The following is a 15630-nucleotide window of genomic DNA, read 5'->3' on the forward strand; positions in this document are numbered from 1 at the left end:
TGGGTTTAGAGCCACCTTTCTCTGGGATGGGGGAACCCTGGGGCCTCAGTGATACCAGAAGAGGGGACTGAGTGTCTAGGTATGTCCTGGACACTGAAGGGCCACTGAGTCATACCTTTGGTTTCCAGCTCAGCCCATCCCTTCCCCACTAGAGCAGAGATCTGGCCTGGATTCTGCCTTGGTTGGCCAGACTCCCATGTCGTGTCCATTCCAGAGGGCAGAGCCATGCTCTGTGTCTAGGCCCTGAGTGGGGCCTGCTCCAGGCCAGCTGGGTCAGCAGAAGCTGCAATGTGGCTAACACCTGGCCCCGAGGACTGTCCCCCCAAGGCCTGTCCTGCTGGTGAGACCCATGGCTGGATCAGACTCCCTTGGACGAGGAGGCCAGCACAAAGCTGAGGCCCCACACCCGTGGTGCTCCTCAGGTTCTCTGGCTCTGTTTTGCTTTGGATGATGAATAAAGCACGATAAAGTTATTTTAGGGATAACTGGAGAACTTGAAGTAATTTTTTGAGGAATAATTTGATAATTAACATTCTGAAGGAAAGCACTGAATGGGCATCATAGGGCAAAAATCAGAACTTTGTTGATCTTGCTTAACTTTGAGGTTTGGTTGGGTTTTTTTATTTTCAATTACCCACTGCGGATGAGGGGTGCCATGATCTTTGCAAGGCTGGAGGCCTCCACAGGCTGAAGTTCAGCTTTGGTGGGGAGCTTTCCCCAGAGTAGAGTCAGCTGGCCCTGTATTACCCCTTTCCCTGGCCCGGGCCCAGCAGTGCTCAGACACAATAGTCCATTGTGTGTGGAAAACTCCAGAATGTCACCAGCTGGGGAAGGAAGGGCTTTGTTGCCAACTGAACAGATCCCTGAGTTCCAGGGGAAGAGACTTGCTTGGCTGGCTCAGGGCGACAAGGCTACAGTCCTTAGAGTCGTGCCTGGCAGCAGGTGCCTAGAATATAGTTAGGATGCACTGTGACCTTCTCCCTGGTTGGGTACCTTGCCCAGAAAATCCCACAGCCCCATGGAGACTGGAAAGAAGGAGGACAGTGCTATCTCTGAGGCTCAGGCCCAGAGGTTATAAAATGCTTTCTGGTCCAGCGCTTCCCACTTACCATGCAGGAAAGGGGCTGTGGGGTGGTGGTGGTGCAGAGGAAGGCGGCTGAGCCAGACCCAGTGTGGTCTGGGCTCCTACACACAGTCCTGAGTGAGGAGAAGGGCCCACAAAGACAGGCCAGCAGCGGTGAGGCACCCAGGAAGCCTGCAGCCTCCACCTAGGCTCAGGCTCCCTGGGGTGCCCTCTTTGCATCAGATGAAAAAAATCTTCGGATGCACAGACACCCCAACATTCATACGTCTGCAGGCAAAGCATTTCCCAACGGAGCAGTTACATTTCTCATGCAAAATATATTTATTTGTTTACAGTGTATCCCTTCTTCCCTCCTAAGAAATACCTGTTGAATGACCGAGAAGTTGTTTATCCTGAAGTCACAAAGAGAACACAACTTATCTATCTCCTGAGTGCCAGCTCCGTGTCTCCCCAGACCTGGTTTTCCTCCAGTCATCTCATATGCCTCATGGCTGAACCCTTCCTCTGACCTCAGAGTCCTGCTCCTCCTCCAGCAGCCCGGCCTGGGTTGAAGGCACAGCTCACGCGTGCCTAAGCTGGATGCCGAACACCACCAGATCCCTTCATCCCCGACACCAGTCAGGCTGAGGCCTCCAGTGTTCACCTCCTTCCACAGTCTCCCCTCTGGCCACACCATCTCCAGTATCTTCTTGCTTCCCCCAGTTCATCCTCCACTTGCTGCAAATCTGACCATATCTGTCTCCTGCCAAAACCCTTCAAAGGCTCCTCATAATTTCCATGACAATTTCTTACTTCCTGAGTTTTGCTTACGTGGTCCTCATCATCTAGTTCTGCTCTACTTTTTTTCTTTGATTTTTAATTCCAGAATAATACACACACTGTGGAAAACTTTAGCATCACAGAAACTCACAATGTAAATGTTGAACACAGTCTACTTCAACAGCGACCCTGCCTTCTATCTCCTTCTCCCTTTCCAGAATATTACAGCGTGGTGTGTATCTTTCCAAATCTTCTACGATGCACATGTAAGGATGTGTGTGTGTGTGTGCATGCATTATATTTAGCTTTCCCGCCAAATTTGTGTCATACTGAATATCTTGTTCTGTACCATGACTTTAAAATATTTCCTTAATATCATATCACAGGAAACTCTCCATCAGTACATACTATATACTACATATACTATGTATCTTATCTCTCTTTTTTGATTTTTAAAGTGTTGGATATCTTCAAATTATGGCAAACCAGGTCAAGACTTATAAAAACGAAATCCGAGATACTGTCTGACGACAATCCCTTTGCTCTTGAAGAAATATTTCACTAGAAAATAAAATCAATGTGGGTGGAGTGAAGGTAGCTGCCAAGTTAGCTGGCCCTGCAGATTCACCTTGCTTTACAGTTAAATTCTGGTTTACAGGTCCCAGCTAATATAGTGATTTTGCTTTTGTAGTATATAACTCTACACACACACATACACACACACACACACACACACACACACACACAATATTGCTTCTTGGCCTTTTGGCCAAGATCAAATGTACAACTCCACAAATACAGTTTGGACCCTACATTACCATTTATTTATGGTGATGAAACTCCATTTAGATCTATGGAGGCTCCAAGGATGGTGGGTTCCTGTGTGTGGGGCATGACAGCTTCCTGCTGTAAATCTTTTCATCTAGTGGTTACACAACATCTGCATGGTCAACAGCTTATTGTTCTCTTTTTTGGTGATCATTTGAATTAAATGAAATAGAAAGCAGGAGCATTCTACCACACTTATTTAAAAAGCTACATATTTTTGTTGAAGCAGCAAGTTATCTGGTAGAACTTAACTTCTACAGGATCAGAGAGAATCTTCCTCATTCATGGCCATATCTCCATGCCCACGGCTGCTCAGTAGATTGTTGAAAAAGCAAAGCCACACCATTCTCTTTGATGTATGCAGACAGTTATGTAGCAGGGGATATTCTCTAACTTATTCCACTGGCACCATTAGCAAATATTTAGTTGTTTTCATAAATGATGCTGTGATGAAGACTCATGTACATATTTATTTGCTCATACATCCAAGGATTCCTGTGTCATTGAGTCAAAGGAGTTATCAAAACATGAAGCAAATTTAAAATTGTAGCTGGCCCTACCAAATTGCCGTCCAAATGTCTATACTAATTTCTACTCCCAGCAAGGATGTGTATGTGCCCATGTTCTCAATTTAGGGCACACAAGATACTATTCTTTTTTTTAACTTTTCCGAATTTTTATTTGGACAAATGTATAAAGTTCTTGTCAGTTACATCCTTAAGTTTTTCAATAATTTTTAAATGCAAAGGTTGGGCAAGACTTGTAAAGAGGTACACACATACAGCCCGGCGTGTTGGCTCATGCCTATAATCCCAGCACTTTGGGAGGCCGAGGCGGGCGGATCAAGAGGTCAGGAGATTGAGACCATCCTAGCTAACATGGTGAAACCCCGTCTCTACTAATAATATGAACAATTAGCCAAGCGTAGTGGTGAGTGCCTGTAGTCCCAGCTACTCGGGAGGCTGAGGCAGGAGAATGGCATGAACCCAGGAGGCAGAGCTTGCAGTGAGCTGAGATTGCACCACCACACTCCAGCCTGGGTGACAGAGTGAAACTGTCTCAAAAAAAAAAAAAAAAGGAGGTACACACGTACATGCCACGTTCTTCTCCCAAAGAGACGGGCCCTTTTTTAAGATTCCAGATGTAAATGTGGTTGTCACCCTGCTTTTGAGAGGATGGGCTGTGTTTTAAGCATGAACACACTTTCCTCCATGCACCAAGGATGCACCATGGAGGACCGTGCTGCTGCCACCTCCCCAGTCTCTGCTCAGGGTGGGGCAAGGGGAGCTCATCTGTCTCCCCTGTACACCGTCAAAAGGCCAGGTGCTCAGAAGGGGGCTTCCAGGGCTTGCTGTAGGCATTCGTTAGCAGGGCAGGCAGTGCCTTGTGCTGGTGGGCATCCAGCAGTAAGGGGGTCTTGCACTTCACTCCCTGGACAAGATACTATTCATTTTTTTTAACATTTATGAATCCAGCAGGCAGGAAAGTAGTGTAGTTGAGAAGCATAAACTCTCGAATCATACCTGAGGTCATATGCTGATGGTACCATTCACTAGCTCTGTGTTTTTGTTTTGTTTTTGAGACAGGGTCTTATTTTGTCACCCAGGTTGTAGTGCAGTGGCACGATATCAGCTCACTGCAGGCTCAGCCTCCCGGGCTCAAGCAATTCTCCCACCTCAGCCTCCTGAGTAGCTAGGACTACAGGTGTGCACCATCACCCATGGCTAATTTTTGTATTTTTGTAGAGATGGGGTTTCACCACATTGCCCAGGTTGGTCTTGAACTCCTGAGCTCAAGTGATCTGCCTGCCTCGGCCTCCCAAAGCACTGGGACCACAGGTGTGAGCCACTGTGACCTGCCAAGTTCTGTGTTTTTTGGCAAGTCTCGTGACCTCTCTTAGTTTTCTCATCTGTGAAATAGGGTAAAAAGAGGATCTTCTGCATGTGGTTGTTAGGGGGACTAAATGACAACTCATGTAATGTGCCAGTGAAGTGCCTGGCACATAGCAGGTACTCCATCAATATTACTCATCATTCTGATTCTTACTTACATTCAGGCCAAGTTGGATTCAGAATTGACTTGTGCTGCCTGAGTACAGAGACTGAAGCACACAGTTGCAGGTACAAACCCACAAAGCCTCAGGAGAACTTCCCTCCATTGAAAGCCAAGCTCTGCGTCTCAGGGAGCGTATGATGGAAGGCTTATGTAGCTTGGATGGGGGCACTGGGGCCCTGGGCATTTCATATTCTGAAGAATGAAGGACTTAAATTCAGAGTAAGCAACCCACACTTCAGACTTAAATGAAAAGCTTATTTTAACAAGTCTCTAAGGCACAGACAGGAACTTTCAAGAATCCTTAGAGCCTCTTCTCAGCTCCCACAGGACCCTTTTCAAACAAAGTGTTTCAGGGCATCCACAGTTCATGCTTCGTTAGGATGATGCCAATTAAAATAGGAAAAAACCCAAAGATACTACAGGCCACTCATATTCATCTTCCATTTTGCTTTTGTAAGCATACTGTGGGGATATAACAGCTGTACTTGTACCTCACAGTTACTGGTACCAAATGGGAACAGCATATCCCCCAGCAGGCCATGGGCTGAGGTCAGGTCTGGAGGGAAGCGGGTTCATGTGGAATGAAAACAGATCTGGAACAGATCTGTTCTGGAGACAGCAATTACATCAGTACCAGGAGATAAACGGGGTGGTCTGAGCAGAACAGAGAGTAAGGCTGTGAGTCTAGGGTCAGGGCTGGTGTCTGAACCAATCTTACCCCACGCTGGCCCTCCTCTGCGCTCCAGAGCCAGCACCCACTGAGGGAGAGCTCCGAGCATCTCAACTGTGCCTATAGCAGAAGGCCACAGTCTGTCACCTCCCCCTGCTCCTTTCTTCCTAATTTTTTGACTTTGTCTTCCAGTCCCAAACCACAAGCCGTTTCCTCATCCAAAACATTCCTTTGCTCCTGGTAGCACTGAGGCTCAGACCTCAGTATGGAGTCAGCCTGGCCAATTTCCCTGATGCCCCTAGCATCTCTCCTCCTCCCAGGAAGAGAAATGGGATGCAATCCATGATCATAGCGGAAAGGAATAGAAACAGGTGGAAACAGAGACAATAATAAAACAATTTTTTTTTTTTATGTGCTAAGCATCTTGCTAACCTTGCAAATTGCCTAATAGATAGCATCTGATTTAATCCTTACAACACATTTGCAAGGTGGGTATATACTTTTTAATCCTCAGAAACACACTTATTCAGCCAAATTAGTTTCACAGTCAGCCGACTGAGCTAGAGTTTAGACCTCAGTCTGATTCTAGAGGCCACACTCGTTGCCACCGTGAACCCAGGCAGAGGCGGACTGAAAAGTACACACTGTGGCCCAGGAGAACCAGGCCCACCCCTCCTACTTCTGCTGCTCTTAACGGCGTGTCCTAGCCTACTTTCAGTTCTGCGTATCACAGCCACACGTGGAAGACTATCAGACTATGTTCACAATGCTGAACCTTAATGCTGTTCTGACAACAAGTCTTGATGAAGCCGGGGAGGCACCCGCTCCTTGGGCTGAAGAAAAACTGTCTGCTACTAAACAGGGGAAAATCCAGTGCCACTAATTGCAAATGCAGTGATACACAGCTGTACACACAGTGTGCATTCCCCCATTCAGCAGCTTGTTTCTTACAGAAAGCTTTGGAAATAGCTATCATGCTCTCCACTGCAGGTGAGGAAGCTGAGGCTCAGAGAAGTCAGGTCACTTGCTGACCACACAGGAACCACGATTCCAACGCAGGTGTATCTGACTCCAAAACTCACATTCTTTCCACTTTCCCTGACTGTCCTTCCTCTCCATCCTTCTCTGCTCCCTCCCCCATGTTGCTCATTTTGCAGCCAGAGCACAGCTGACCCTGGTTGGTGGCTTTCTCCAAGGAGCCCTTGCTTTGAGGTACGGGCTCACTGGGGTTCCCTCTGGGAGAGCGGCATCTGGAACCTTGCATAGGGATCCTGGTGAGCACTATTTGGCCCATTATTCGCTTTTTCCCTTTCCCAGTTGCCATGCACAAAAAATATCCATCCTGATAGCTTCTAACTCTGAAGGTAACTTTTTCATGCCTGGGTGAGTGTCCTGGTGATGAGTAGCAGGAAATGAGCCATTTTATGAGGTGATCATGGGGCTGTAAGCATCTTTAAAACCAATTGTGCCCAACAGTCGCCTCTCCTCATTTCTACAGGCTCTGGGCTTCTCAGGTCATAAATAAAACAGCTCATATTTGGTGGCACTTTGTAGTCTGCCCACGGTCTACACTGCTGCCCTCTGAGGAAGGCAGGCAGGTGTCCCCATTTCTCAGGTGAGGCAACTGAGACTCACCTCTCCTCTGACAGCAGACTCACTGCTCCCCTCAAGGCACCAGTGACCTCTCCGTGCCAAAGCCAAAGTCAGTGCCCACTCTCGGCTCTCGCGGCCCCTCAGCAGTATTTGACACAGCTAGTCACTCTCTCTGCCTTGAAAAGCTTTCTCCTCGGCTCTGGGACTTGCTGCCTCTGATTTTCTTGCCACTTCATCAGCTGTTCCTTCTCAGTCTCCTTCGCCAACTCCTCTTCACTTTCCTCTAAAGCTTGAAGTGCCCCAGGGCTCAAGCCTTTGGTCTTCTTCTCTTCTATCCACACTCCCTTGGTGACTGCATTGAGTCCCCTGCCTTAAAAAGCCAATTGTGCATGTGCTGGTGATTTCTAAGCTGTAATCTTCTACTGCAAACTGGCCTCTGACTCTAGACTTGCATATCGGCCACTCAGCATTTTCATCTGGTTATCTAAGTAGCATCTCAAACTCAACAACATGCCTGAAACCAAACTCCTGATCTTCCCCTCCCTATGCCCAGCCTCCTCCATTCTTCCCATCCCATCGCATGGCAGTGCTGTACTTCCATCTATCCTGGATGCCTCTTTCTCTCCCACCATGCATCTCATCCATCGGCACACTCTGTCAACTCCACTTCCAAAATATCTTCATGATCCAACCACTTTCCATCTCCTGCCTGCCTCCATCCTGATCCAAGCCACTATCATCACTCAGCTAGATGAGTGCAGTTGCTTCCTCTACCTCTCCTCCTCTCTACCTCCCCTCCCTCCCTCTAGAGTCTTCTTCATCCAGCAGTCATATCATGCCATTCCTCTCGCCAAAATCTCCAGCAGCTTTGCGTCTCACAGCAGACAGGACCTTGCTCTGGTCCCCCACGCCCTCCATGGTCTACCTGTCCTCCTGAGCGTCATCTCTTACCACTCTTCCCCAACCTGGCTTTCAGCATCCTGGACTTCTTATGTATCTTTAAACATGCCAGGCACACTTTGCACTTGCTGTTCCCTGTGCCTGGAATGCTGTTGTCCCAGATACCAGAGTACTCTCTCCTTTGTTTCCTCCAGGTCTTTGCTCAAATGTCAGCTTCTCAGGGAAGCCTTTGATGTCCATGTCTGGTCCCTGCCCCCCTTTTGACTCAGCATCTCTATTCCTTTATCCCAGTATCTTTTCTCCATAACATTTGCCATTGTCCAGTTGACTGTGCATTTTGCTTATTATTATTTTTTTTTGAGGCAGGGTCTTTGTTGCTTAGGCTGGAGTGCAGAGGCATAATCATGGCTCACTGTAGAATGACCTCCTGGGCTCAAGCCATCCTTCTACCCTCAGCATACCAAATAACTGGGACTACAGGTGCCTGCCACCATGCCCAGTTAGTTTTTAAATTATTTGTAGAGACGGGGTCTTGCTTTGTTGCTCAGGGTGGTCTCAAACTCCTGAGCTCAAGCCATCTGCTTGCTTCAGCCTCCCAAAGTGTTGGGATTACAGGTGTGAGCCACTGTGTCCTGCCTTATTTACTTTTTATTGTCTATCTCCCCCTGCTAGAATGGAAGCTCCAAGAGGGCGAGGGTGTTTGTCTGTTTTGCTCACTGCTGTACTATCAGTGTTTAGATCTATGCTGGGAACACACTCAGCTAATACTTCTTGGATGAATGAGAGGCTGTGATGAGGAAGACGCTGGTGTCTTCCGAGCCCCAGTCCGTGAACACTCCCTTGACCTAGGATGGAGCCAGAGTAGTGTGAAGTGACACTCATCGGCCTGGGTGTTAGCTGGAGGCGCTGGAGGAGCAGTGAGAGCCCCAGCAGAGAGCTGTGCCAGCACTGCCAGGTAGAGGAGAGGAAGGGACAGCACACAGGGGCCACTTTGGGAACCATGGTCAGAGCTCACAGGTTCTGAACCTGGCTCAGGTGGGCGGGCTGGCTGGCTGTTCATAAGTGCTCATTCCACGCCCCATCCCCTGGGAAGCAGCTGCCATCACAAGCTGCTGTCTGATCAGCTATTTCAGAGCCAGAGAAAGTATCTGAAGCCCATTAGCAGATCCACTAGAAGATGATGCGTTTGCACAGAAGCGTTTCAAATTCAATTTCTTTTCAAACACAGCTTGTAATTCCGATGGGAAAATTGCATAATGTCCATAGATAACAATTTTCCCCTGAGATGGTTTTGTGGAAGCAGCTTGGCATTTCTGAAGCCAGAGAGGAAGGGCCCATCAGAGCTGTTTTGGGCCTGCCCCACTGCCCCTCTGCCCAAGGGCTGTCTCCGGTGGGTGGGAGCTCTGAGGACTCACATCACCCTATTACCTTCTGTGTGCTGGCACTGGCCATCGGCATTTATTTAGCTTGTCCTTTGGTAAGTGAAGTACCATCCTGGGTTTAACCTCATTTTCTGCATTTTTATTATGTTCTTTTTAGTGCTCATGCAAGTCTGCTGCTCCCCTGAGTGAAATCAGTGAGCAAAGGAGCAGAAGAGGCTGATGGGGCACGCCTGCCTCCCATCCCACCAGCCCCCAGGACCTGCTCTTTCGTGGCCCGTCCCTCCATCTTCTACCCGACCTTCAGCAGTCAGAAAAACCTTAGTGCCAAGGCCAGAGCAAAGAAGGGAAAAGAGGCCACAACAGAAGATACTCAAACATCATGTAGGTGATGCCAAATTCAAACAGGAGAGAACATCAAGCAGGGGCTGTCTCCCTTCAAACAGAAGGGGCTGCCTGGAAGCCCAGCCCATGAGCCAGGCCATATCTGACTGGAGATGCTTCAACCTGTAAGGGATAGTGCCCCTTTCAGCACCCCTAACCCTGCCCCATGGGAACACCTCCTGTAGTCTTCAAGAAACAGCATTGGTGGCTGGGTGCTTTGGTTCACACTGTAATCCCAGCACTTTGGGAGGCCAAGGTGGATGGATCACCTGAGGTCAGGAGTTTGAGACCAGCCTGGCCAACATAGTGAAACCCCATCTCTAAAAGTACAAAAATTATCTGGGCATGGTGGCGGGCACCTGTAATCCCAGCTACTTGGGAAGCTGAGGCAGGAGAATTGCTTGAACTCAGGAGGCAGAGGTTGCAGTGAGCTGAGATGGTGCCATTGCGCTCCAGACTGGGCGACAAGAGCAAAACTCCATCTTGAAAAAAAAGAAAAAGAAACAGTATTGGATATTCCTCAACCGTGATTCCCATCCCCACTGCCATCCCAGGGCAGGTCCCGTCCCAGAAGCCAGCATTAGAGCAGGGACCGCATTGCATCCCTTCTATATCCCCAGCACCAGCCTGGCTTGTGAGAGGTATGCAGGGAATATTTAAGGGATAAATAATGAATGAATTAATTAAACAATTAGTTAATAATAAGCTAGAGGAAGCCTCTGGCCTTGGCTGCCCTCTCAGAGGGTTTAGGGGCTCTTGTTCGGAGTGTGATGGGACTGGGACATGGCTGAGGGGTTTGTGAGCAGAAGAGTGGTATGGCCTGATTCATATTTTTAAAGGATCCCGCTGGCTGCTATGGGAAAGTAACTGGAATGGGGCAAGGTGGGGAGCAGGGACCCCAGGCAGGAGGCCATTGCTGTATCTGGTGACATAGGACCAGGGAAAAGCAATGGAAGGGGTGGCAAGGCATGGGATGCAGACATATTTTACAGGTCAGCTGGGCATTATCTACTGATGGATTGGATGTGAGGTGTAAAACAAAGAGGGATCAAGGATGACTCCAAAAGGAGGTGTCATATAGGAAGCTAGATATATAAGGCTGGATCTCAATGGAGAAGTCCAGGCTAGAGATGTAAACTCCAAGTTATCAGCATAGAGACTGGTAGTTAAATCCACAGAATAGATTTCCTGGGGAGTGAATGGAGGCAGAGAAGAGGATGGGGGAGAGCCAAGCAGACTAAGGTGCAATGGCCAGAGAGATAGGAGGACATCAGGACCTGCCCAGGGCCTCTTCAGAAACCCCATGCTGCCCCCATTGCTACCTCTGCGGCCCCTGTTTACTGCTGCCCTACTGCCCCCTGCCACGTGCTCACTGCTGCTGCCACTGCCCCACTGGCCACTACTGAAAATACAAGGGAAGCAGGTTCAGGAAAGATGGAGGTGAGCTAGCGGAGCCAGCAAGCCCAGACAGAACTTTTTGAGAAGTTTGCTGTGGAACTGAGAAAAATGGCAGTAGCAGGAAGGGCATGTGATTAATTTTTAAAAGATGTGTAATATGAGGGCAATTATGTCCAAGTGTATAATCCAGTACAGAAGATCAACTCATATTGCGGGGGGGCGGGGAGGGGGGGGTGCAGTTGCAGGAATGGAACCCTAAGGTGAGATCCAGACCTGGGAGGGAGGAGTGGTCTTCCAGCATTGCCAGAGTGGGGAGGGAAGAAGGAGGCAGAGGACAGAGCTACAGATGCTCTGGTTACTGGTTAACTGCCGGTGCTCTGGTTAGTGGTGACAGGCATGAGCCAGAGAGCATGTGGGTTGGGTTACTGGGGCTGATGGTGAGGACTCATTCATCCAGCAATGATAGATGGAGCCCCTAGTCCATTCCAGGCCTATTCCACATGCTGGAGAGAGAGCCCTGAACAGAAGACACACCCATCCTTGTCCTCAAGGAGCTTACATTCCGGAGGAGGAGGCAGACATAACAGCTACATGGTGTGTCCAGTGATGATTGGCTCTCTGGGGAAAATACAGCCAGGAAGGGTGAGGGGGAGGGCCAGGAGAGGGCGAGAGAGTTATGTTGTAATTTTAAATAGAGTGGTGGAAGAAAGCTTCACCAATAAAGTAACTCAAGTATTTTAAGAAACAGATGCTGATGCACATGAAAGGGCCAGGAAAGAACTCTACCAAAATGAAAATATACCTCACATACTGAAATAAGGTCTTTAGAATTTAAAAACATAACCATGTTTTGGCCACACACACACACACACACGAGGTCGGGGCAGAGAGAAGCAAAAAGAATGACCCTATAATCCCACCATCCTTACCCGGCAGCTTTCATCAATTGCAATATTCATTTGCTCTGTCACAGTTGACATCATAACTTATGCACAAAACACACACACACACACACACACACTTATATACTTTTGTATCCTTTTTTTTTTTTTTACACATTGCTATATAGTCTTTGGATTCACCATTAAAAAAAGTTGTGTCACAAATGAAAGTATCTCTAAGATATATCAAATGTTAAGAGGAAACTACAGTACAGTTTGTATAGTAATCTATTTGTGTAATCTATTTACTTTTGTGGAGGGGGTGGTAAAGATAAAGAAAATTGTGTGGGTATATATTTCTAGTTGCATAAACTATCTCTTGAAGGATATATAAGAACATTACAAAAATCAGCTGTCTCAGGGGAAGGGAACTAGGTAACCAAGGAGCAAGGAAAAGGCTTATCACTGTGTAACCTTATATGTCTTTTGATTTTCAAACCATGTGAATATATTGCCATTAAAAAAAATGGAGGCTGAGGCCAGGTAGGGTGGCTCACGCCTGTAATCCCAGCACTTTGGGAGGCCAAGGCAGGTGGATCATGAGGTCAGGAGATCGAGACCATCCTGGCTACCACGGTAAAACCCTATCTCTACTAAAAATACAAAAAATTAGCCAGATGTGGTGGCAGGGACCTGTAGCCCCAGCTACTCGGGAGGCTGAGGCAGGAGAATTGCTTGAATCTGGGAGGTGGAGGTTGCAGTGAGCTGAGATTGTGCCACCACACTCCAGCCTGGGTGACAGAGTGAGACTGTGTCACAGAAAAAAAAAAAAAAAAAAAAGGCAGCTGGGCACATGGGCTCATGCCTATAATTCCAGCACTTTGGGAGGCTAAGGCAAGAAGATTGCTTGAGTCCAGGGATTCAAGACCAGCCTGGGCAACAGAGTGAGACTTCATCTCTACAAATAATAAAAATGAAACATAAAAAATAAATTAGCTGGGTGTGGTGGCACACACCTGTAGTCCCAGCTACTCAGGAGGCTGAGGTGGGAGGATCGCTCGAGCCCAGGAAGTCAAGGCTGCATAGAGCTGTGACTGTGCCACTGCACCCTAGTCTGGGTGACAGAGTGAGACCCTGTCTCAACACCATGAAGGAATGAATGAACGAAAGAAAGAAAGAGAAAGAAAGAAAGAGAGAAAGAGAAAGAAAGAGAAAGAGAGAGAAAGAGAAAGAAAGAGAGAAAAGAAGAAAGAAAAGAGAGAGAGAAAGAGAAAGAAAGAAAGAGAAAAGAATAAAGAAAGAAAGAGAAAGAGAGAGAGAGGAAGAAAGAGAGAAAGAAAAATGGAAAGTAAAAAGAAAAGGTCGCATCCAAGCCTGTTTCCCAGGGTTTTCTCAACTGGTTAGTCATGAAGGCTTTTGAGGTGGGCATTGTGTGAGGCTGACCCCGCCTGTGGAGGAGGGTAGGGTGGATGTCGAGACCCGATGGGCTTGGAGCCAAGGCAGCGGCTGGGAAGGTGGGCAGAGGGACAGATCGCCATGGCAGGGGTAGAATTCATAAGATAGCTGATGGGTTCTTCACTTGACAATTTTAAAGACTGTTAAGCTTTGTTAGGCAAGGAGTATCTTTAAAGTAACGGCAGTTTCAAAAGAAATGAGAATTCATCCAGACACCAAGATCTCCTTCTCCTTCTCTTTCTTTACTTAGAAATGTCTGACCCAGGTGTTATTCTGGCAGCTTAGTTTGCTGGGTCCTTAAATGTAATAACATTTCACTTCATCATCTCCCTTTATCAACTGATTTCCATAAAAAGCTTTCAAATTATTAAGTAATGAAGCTCCAAGTGACCTGAATGGGGGAGAAGTAAGTGTGCCTTAAGGTGCTCAGCACATTAGTATCAAATAAGGATCCTGGGAATGCTGCTTTCTTAAATGCTGCTATTTAAATGCAAAGTAACAGCTCTCCTAAGCTGTGAAAGCTTAACCCTTTTCATTCTCGGGTACTCCACATATTTGAGGTTTGGGGAGAGACTTGGGAGATGACAGGAGACATTTTGTGTTGTGGCTGACACTAAAGGGTGTCCAGTCTAGGAATTTGAGAACACACACACACACACACACACACACACACACACACACACAGGCTGTCCTCTCTTCCAGGTTTCCCATGGTAACAGAAATTTCTCTGACTGTGAAAACCCTCTTTTAGTTATTTTCGTGGCATCATGGAGCAGGAGTTGAAGAGCGGTGTGGTGGAACAGGCAGACCGAGGGTTCAGCTCTTGGCTTGGTCTCTTACATGCTGCGCAAGTTTGGGGAAAGTGCTATCCTGAGCCTGACTCTTTGTAAAACACATGTTAACGAGCTCCTTTCTGGGTCAGACACTGTGCTGGGCTCTTGGCACAGGGCAGTAGACCAGGCTGCCCTTGTGGAGCTTGTTCCCTAGTGGGTTAAACACAGTGCATGAAGGTTAAATGAGGTGTCAGTCAGGGCCAGGAGAATAGTAATGAAGGGGGTGCCTCTGACTTAGTCATACTGGCAGGCTCTCCACCCCCCTTCTGTCAGTGCAACCTCTCATTACTGCCTGACACACCTTTTGGCCAAATCTCCTACATCACCTGTCATGCCCAGGCACCTCAAGGCTCCTGCTTTTGCACTGGATCCTTCTGTCTGGAATGCTCCTGCCCTTGTCCCCTCAAGCCACTCCTCTTCTGAAAAAGTTTACTGATGACCCGAGACTCTCAGATCCTCTTTGTCCATGATTATTTGTTCACTCATATAAAGGTATCTTCCCCACCAGGTGTCTAGCAAAGTACCCATGTCATAGTATGTGCCTGATCGAATATGTTGAATGAATGTTCAATCAAGTTTTTATTCCCAAATATTACATGTGAATTGTGAGAGGATCTGCCCATCATGATTACTGCCACCCAAAGAAGTATTTGTAAAACTTTGTGATTGTCACACCATGGGGATATCACAGGTATATGCAGCAATTCCCCCAGAGTAACTGGGGTGGAAGCTTCCTAACCTTCATCTTTCTTGGAGTAGGTTCTGAAGACCTCTAGGGGCCTGTAAATATGTTGTTACAGTCTTCTTAGTTCTCTGTGGGAATTAAACATTTATATTTATATTTTTGTGAGGATAAAGAAATAGATTGCGCACATATTAAGGATTATCTCAAAGATCTAGTCAAACATCAACAGGTAGTTCAGTGGCTGGGATCCATTTGTTTTCACATCTCACTGTTGCCCTGTACAACTTATTGTGCATTAGTGTGGAAGACAATGCAATGCTCTGTCCAGATCTCTCTTCAGGAGTGAAGGCCTTACTTCCTAGCTGCAGGGATGATGGTAAAAGGTGGCTCTCAGCTGTCAGTTCTTTGGCATTGGCTAGATACCACAGCCTAATGTGAGGTCACACTTCCTTCGAGGGTGAACCTCATCCAGTGATCCTCCAGGGGCACAAAGGTCAGTACTCTGGTCCCCAAGGCAGGACAACTCTGAAGAGCCACCCAGCCCAGTGAGTTGGTTGGCAGAGGTCTTCGCTGGGCCTGCGACACAGCTCAACTTCTCCCTCTGCACATCCCGCTTCCTTCCGCTCACTCCCACAGCTGTGGTTCCCAGGAACATTCCTTGGTAACTTCCTGCACTCTAATCTTGATGCAGGTCTCCTTCCCAGAGAACCCAGCTGCTAAAGAGAG

At 47.6% G+C, this 15630-nt stretch overlaps 1 protein-coding gene across 1 annotated transcript in view; it reads right to left on the reverse strand.

Annotated features, from left to right (window-relative positions):
• Positions 1–15630, reverse strand: part of SPON1 (spondin 1) — a 318461-nt gene that overhangs the window by 30709 nt on the left and 272122 nt on the right. The window lies entirely within an intron of this gene.

Source organism: Piliocolobus tephrosceles, chromosome 13, assembly GCF_002776525.5.
Source record: "Piliocolobus tephrosceles isolate RC106 chromosome 13, ASM277652v3, whole genome shotgun sequence".
Lineage (NCBI taxonomy): Eukaryota > Metazoa > Chordata > Mammalia > Primates > Cercopithecidae > Piliocolobus > Piliocolobus tephrosceles.